The sequence below is a fragment of the Lipotes vexillifer genome, unplaced genomic scaffold, assembly GCF_000442215.2.
Source record: "Lipotes vexillifer unplaced genomic scaffold, Lipotes_vexillifer_v1.1 scaffold415, whole genome shotgun sequence".
Taxonomy (NCBI): domain Eukaryota; kingdom Metazoa; phylum Chordata; class Mammalia; order Artiodactyla; family Lipotidae; genus Lipotes; species Lipotes vexillifer.
The window spans coordinates 2640038-2646915 of record NW_006774345.1 but is presented as its reverse complement, the minus strand read 5'-3'; the positions used below and the strand labels follow the sequence as shown (position 1 = coordinate 2646915).

Genomic DNA, 6878 nt, shown 5'->3' with positions numbered 1-6878 from the left:
GTTTCCGAGCTTTTAGCCGCGGCTCGCGCCCGTCTCTGGAGTTCCTTTAGGCAGCGCTCTTAAAACCCCTCTCCTCGCGCACCAGGAAACACAGAGGCAAGAAAAAGTCTCTTGCCTCCTCAGCAGGTGCAGCCTTTTCCCCGGACTCCCTCCCGGCTAGCCGTGGCGCAGTAACCCCTTCGGGCTATGTTCAAGCCGCCAGCCCCAGTCCTCTCCCTGAGCTCCGACCGAAACCCATACAATTCTTTATTTGATTTCTTTCAAAGTAGTTTTTTTTTTTTTTTAATTATTTATTTATTTATTTATTGCTACGTTGTGTCTTCGTTGCTACACACGGGCTTTCTCTAGTTGCTGTTGTGGTGTGCGGGCTTCTCATTGCGGTGGCTCCTCTTGCTGCAGAGCACGGGCTCTAGGTGCACGGGCTTCAATAGTTGTGGCACCCTGGCTCAGTAGCTGTGGCTTGCGGGCTCTATAGCGCAGGCTCAGTAGTTGTGGCTTATGGGCTTAGTTGCTCTGTGGCATGTGGGATCTTCCTGGACCAGGGCTTGAACCCATGTCCCCTGCATTGGCAGGCGGATTCTTAACCACTGCACCACCAGGGAAGTCCCTCAAAGTAGTTTTGATATTGGTGGATGTTTCTCTTTGAAGATTTCTTTATGTCAACACATACTCCAGTAATTTGAGAGATTTGGGTATGTATACAAGGATAGAAGAAGTGTGCCTTGGTACTTATATATTTTAATTAGGGGAAAAATTCTTATTTATTTTGTAAACAAATAGAGATTGTGGTTGAAAAAATAATGTTTTCTTAGTGTACATTTATCCAAAGTTAATTGGTGAATTTATAAAAAATTAATCTTTTAACCAAATGTAAATTAAAATTCTCAATTTTTATTGTCTCTTTAAAATTACTCATCATACAATACTTTCAGCCTCTTAAAAATATTAACTAATAGTACTATTTCAAATATTTTATAAACAAAGCACTGCTCTAGAACACTGCTGGTGAAATATACAGCTCTACATTTGGAAGTTAAATGTATTAGAGAAATATAATGTGAGCCACGATACAAGCCACATAAAGTACTTAAAACAGTAGAAACAGTTAAAGCAAACAAACAAAAAAAACCAAAACCAGATAACAATCATTAATCTTAATAGTATATTTTATTTATGATCCAATATATCTAAAACATTATGTCAATACTTAGTCAAATAAAAAGTTTTACATCCTTTTATTTGATTGTAAGATGTTTTACATTCTTTTTTTTTGTATTGTCTTCTAAATCTAAATATATTTTTCATTTGCAGCGCATTTTACTTTGTACTTAGACACATTTTGAGTGCCCAATAGCTACATATAGCTAGTGTCCATTATATTGAAAGGCACAGCCCTAGACATCAACAACTGTTGATGTAATAATAATTAGCTATATAGATTTAAGACTAAAGTACAAATTCTGAATCCAAACTTTAAACAATCTAGATAAAAACAGTGATTTGCCACGTATTTCTTGGGTATGCATTTATGAGGCAATTGGCTCTGGTTAGAAATCCAAGCTAAGTTCAAGCAAAAAGGTAACTAATTAATCTCAATGAAAAATTAGCCTGTAGCACCAATTACTGATTATGTCATGACAAGTACATAGTATATATCATATGTTGTTCTTTGATTGATTGGGATTATAAGACATTGGTCTTTTAGCATTATGCTCTGACTCACCCAGCTCGTCTTGGATATATTTCCAACAGGACACTGAAAAACTTTGGTAGATTGATTAATTATTTGTATGAGATGACCTTTTTTGGTTAGGAAACCAGAGTTTGGTGATATCTACAGAAAGATATGGGGCTTAGGACAGAAGACATGAAGAATATGCCAATATCCAGATTTCATTTAATCTATATTCCATTACAGTAAACAGAGGATTGGGAATTTTTGTTCAAGGAGATTAGAGAAGTAAGCACTCTGCTTTATTAGAGGACACCTTATATTTTAATGGATAGGATTTGTAATTCTGTTACTGCTTATCTATACAAAGGATAGAATATTTCTTTGGGTAAATTGGAGTGCTTTAAATTCATCTTTGTATCCTCTTTAGATAACATATTTGGAAATGAGTGAAAAACAGTAGTAATTAATGTTAATAATATATAGCTATCTCCTTTCTTAAAAAATAAAATAATGAACACAAATCTCACATATTAAAAAAGTGACCTTTTAACAATAAAAACAGAAGAAAGAAAACACACCCACACACTCACACACACTCATACACAGGGAAGAGTAAGGAATATGAGAATAATACTACAAAATATTCATTCCCTAAAAAACATATTCCCCAAAGAGAAGAGAAAATCTGAATTCAGTTGAGAACTATTTTTAATCAGACTGTGTGAAAAGTAAATGATTTGTTAGTAAGTCCACAGATGAGCCAGACTAAATTGGTTGACTTAATCAGTCCTTTACTACCTGTAAATGTTAAGTTCTTTTTTCAAACAGCTGAAATATTTAATTGAAAAATATTCATAATGAATGCTTTATTGCACCTCTTCTTAAATCCAGCAATCCTTTCAGAGTTTTGAGTTTACAGAATCAAATTATTAAAATCATGTTTCCTGTTTGACGAAACTGCAATGGTAAAGCACCAACATTAATGAGAGCATTTTCCTTAGCATAGAAGTTCAGCCGTATTTATTTACTATTTACCATACAGTTTCTCAATAAGAAGCATTTCTCAGCTTATTTATTAGCTCATTAAGAAAAATATGGTTTGATTTTTATCCTGCATACATAAAGATTGCTTCTCCCACTTACTTCAGATGATGAAAAAAGATGTCTCCTGGCTAGATGAAGGTGATGAATCTCTCGTTTATGTTTTATAGTTATAGCTTTATGATTAGAGAAAGAAAAAGAAGTAGGGAAATACACAAAACACTAGATCTTGAAGAGCTCAAAGGGAAAACAACAGAACACCGCAAAGGCAGGAATAGAAAAATTTTAGAGCAAAATGCTAAAACAGATTATAAGGAATTTAGAAACTAATATGAATATTTAGAAATTAAACAGTACTTTTCTTGTGATGGTAAGGAAAGTTATATTTAACAGGTTTTCATTCTCTCTTTTTATTCTTCCTCTACTCTGTGATCTACATGACTACACATACCCACAGCTTGCAAAAATCTTTTATGAATAGTTCTGTCAAAATAGGTTACTTCAAGTTGAACAAAATAAAAATCTTAAATTTGAATGCACAGTAAGAAATCATTTCCAGAATTGTGTTCTGTGGAACAACACTACCACTAAAAACCCAGGAGAAAAAGGCCTCTGTGGTCAAAGTTTGGGGAAATGCTATATATATTTCTCTTTTGCAGATTTACAATGGGCTTTTTCATATTAAGGTTCTGATCAATCCTGTAGTAAAGACTTTGTATAGCCTAATATTTTTCAAATTTATTTAAACAGGAAGGCTGTTTAAAATCTAGCATCTTGTGGAACAAATGTTTAAGAGAAAAAATATTTGGGAAGATGCTACTGTAGACCCATAGTATTTACTTTGGTTACAGCCCCAAAGTAAATTTTGAGTATTATCAAATTCATAAAACCCAGAAATTAAGAAACTAAGAAACAGATGTTTGGGGATTAGCTAGGCTAGCAAGGTAACTTGCTTATCAAAACCAACACAGCCCATGAGATATAAATTTATGCTAGATGCTTTCATTACAAGATCTTTGTTTCTCCAGATGTTTATGTCTCAGAAGAGCCATATGGTAGTAATGCCTTTTTTTTTTTTAATTTTTAAAACAAACTCTGGCCAATTTTATTAAAGAAAAATTGTGCATGATTTACTTTTCACCAGTCTGTCCTTGCATGCCTCTAATAATATCAGAATCACCTGGATCAATGATAGCCAGTGTGCATACTCTAGTATTATGTGCCCAATTCAATATTATTGTGCCCAATTCAATATTATTGCCACTGTAGTGACGGACACCAGTTTTGGCCAACATGGCATAATACTCTATTTCAGATTTCCTCAAGGCTGGGCAGTTGTTGGCAAGGATGACCAGTTTCGCTTTGCCGTGTCCGATCATTTTCAGAGTCTGCTTGTACCCCAGCACGTACTTTCCACTTTTCGTGACCAGTTAGAGCCTGATCAACTCCAGTGACTTCTCCATCTTCTTTGTGGCCACCATCTTCCTGCCTCATGTGCGGGATGCCCCCAACCAAGAGCAGCCACCAAGATGGCCGGAGAGTGAGAAAGGGGTAGTAATGTCTTTATTCTTATTATAGTTGAATAAATCATGGAAATTTTGTGATCACTGATAAGTAGTTGGAACTGCAAATAATAAGTCTGTGATAGCCAAGGATTAGAGATGCAGCATAGTCACTTAATAGCTGTGTGACCTAGCTGTTTACCATCTCTGTCGCTAAGTTTTCACATCTATGGGTTGGGGTAATAGTAGTTCCTACCATGTAGAGTTTTATAAAAATTAAATGAGTTAGTACTTGTTAAAGTTCTTAGAACAGTAGTTTGATAAGTGCTATTTAAGCATTGCAAAATGAAACATAAAATACTTTCTTCATCAGTCTTATGCCTGAACATGGATGTAACAGATGTGGATTTAGTAAACTGTGGGCAGCAGTTTTGTGTCCCCATGAGTGGTAGGAAAATGGGAAGGAAGAGAAAGAGGAAACAGAAAGGCCACCCAGTGCATCAAATGCATCAACTGCTCCACCTCCACACATTTGAGAAAATTTTTATTTTTTTGTCATTTGTGGGGTTTGGTTTGTTTGTTTAAATGTGGTCTTAAGACCAGCATCAGAAACTAAAGTTGAACTTCCTGTGTGCCACCTAGACTGCTAGAATCAGAATCAGAATTTGGGAGGGTGTGGCTCAGAAAAGTGCATGTTTAACAGACATTTCCAATGGTTCTCAAACATAGTGGAGTTTAAGAACCTCTACAAAAAAAAACAACATAAAGAGTTCAGGTAAATAACGTATTGGTTGACATTCAGAAGCAGAAAGAGGAAAAAGTACTATGTGTTGGCATCTCCACATGGTCCCCACGAGCCGCCTGGGTCCCTGATGGTTTTACACTTGTGATTTTAAGAGGTTATGGTCTTTTAATAAACTGATCTTTTCTTAAATTAAAAAAAAAGAACCTCTACCGGACATAGTTCAAAGTCTATAACTGTGCAGGGCTTCTTATGGTTGGCCTCTTCTGGTCTGCTCAGGTTCACACTGTCAGTTTGCCCAAGTAACACAAATCTGAAAACCAATGGCTTAACTAAAACTACTTAAGGCATTTCCCCTCTGATGGTGGGAGAGAAGTCTGTGATAGACTGTGCAGGGTCCACAGAGCTGTCCTCTCCTATCTCGGGGCTGCAGGCTCCTTGCATCTTTCTGCTCAACCATCCTCAGCACTTGCTTGTTACCTTGTGGTGATGTGGCATTGTCCTTCCTCTGGGCATCATGTTTACATTCCAGGCAGGGAGAACAGGAAGGGAAAAGGGCAAAAGGCCCATCCCAGCTGAGCCTGCTCTGCTTTTAAGGAGTTTGCCTGGAGCCTCGTTTGACAAGGCACACTTTTAACTCACTGACCAGGCCTGGGCTGCACTGCTGTTCTTCACCCTTATTTGCAAGGAAGGCTAGGGAATGTCATGTTTTCACTGGGCACATTTTTATGCCCAACGAAACTGCAGTAGGCTCTTTGACATACTCAACATTCCAAGCTTAAAAAAATTATGTTTTCTCAGCCTCCATGCCTCTGTGTATACAATTCACTTGAACAAGACTGCCCTTCCCCACTTAAATATTTTATGACCTTCTCTTGCTTCAACATCAATTCACGTTATCCATTCCTCTGTGAAGGGTTCCAATCTCACCCCCAACACCCACCCCATGTCATATTCATAATCCTTTATTATGGCAGTATCATGTACACTAAGTCAGTAGACTGGCATCACTTTGAAGGCCAAGATATATGGCTTATGCCCAGAGGCCAACTACAGCAGTTAACTCACAGTAACTGCTTTAATAACGTCTTCTGAATGAATGAATGAACAAATGAACATATGAAAATTTGAATGAACAACTGAACTTATGAATGAATAGTGGAGCATTGCTCTTTTGGGGTAATGACTTCTATTAGACTCTGCTATTCATTTGTACTCATTCAGGGAAATACTTGCTATATATTTGGGAAGATATTATATTATGAAATTAAATGAAAGTAAGGAGGAGTATAGCAAAAACAATAAATATGTGAGCTCCTCTAGTAGAGAACCTATGTTTATTACCTTTCATCTCTATTGCTTCATCCCATGAAGGGTTTGATTCAAAGTAGGTTTTTAATAAATGCTGAATGAATGAGCATTGAATTAAAAGGAAAAGAGGGAATAATGAAAGAATTATCAGGCTGCTTTCATTTCTTAAAATTCCAGCAGTATCTTATTATTCTTTTTTACATCTTTATTGGAGTATAATTGCTTTACAATGGTGTGTTAGTTTCTGCTTTATAACAAAGTGAATCAGTTATACATATACCTATGTTCCCATATCTCTTCCCTCTTGCGTCTCCCTCCCTCCCACACTCCTTATCCCACCCCTCTAGGTGGTCACAAAGCACCAAGTTATCTCCCTGTGCTATGAGGCTGCTTCCCACTAGCTATCTGTTTTACGTTTGGTAGTGTATATATGTCCATGCCACTCTCTCGCTTTGTCACAGCTTACCCTTCCCCCTCCCCATATCCTCAAGTCCGTTCTCTAGTAGGTCTGTGTCTTTATTCCTGTCTTACCCCTAGGTTCTTCATGACATTTTTTTTTCTAAAATTCCATATATATGTGTTAGCATACGGTATTTGTCTTTCTCTT

The 6878-nt window shown here is 36.7% G+C and overlaps 1 pseudogene; it reads right to left on the bottom strand.

Moving 5' to 3' along the window:
- Window positions 1-3846: 3846 nt before the first annotated feature.
- On the bottom strand, window positions 3847-4197 carry LOC103080356 (60S ribosomal protein L30 pseudogene; annotated as a pseudogene).
- Window positions 4198-6878: the final 2681 nt, after the last annotated feature.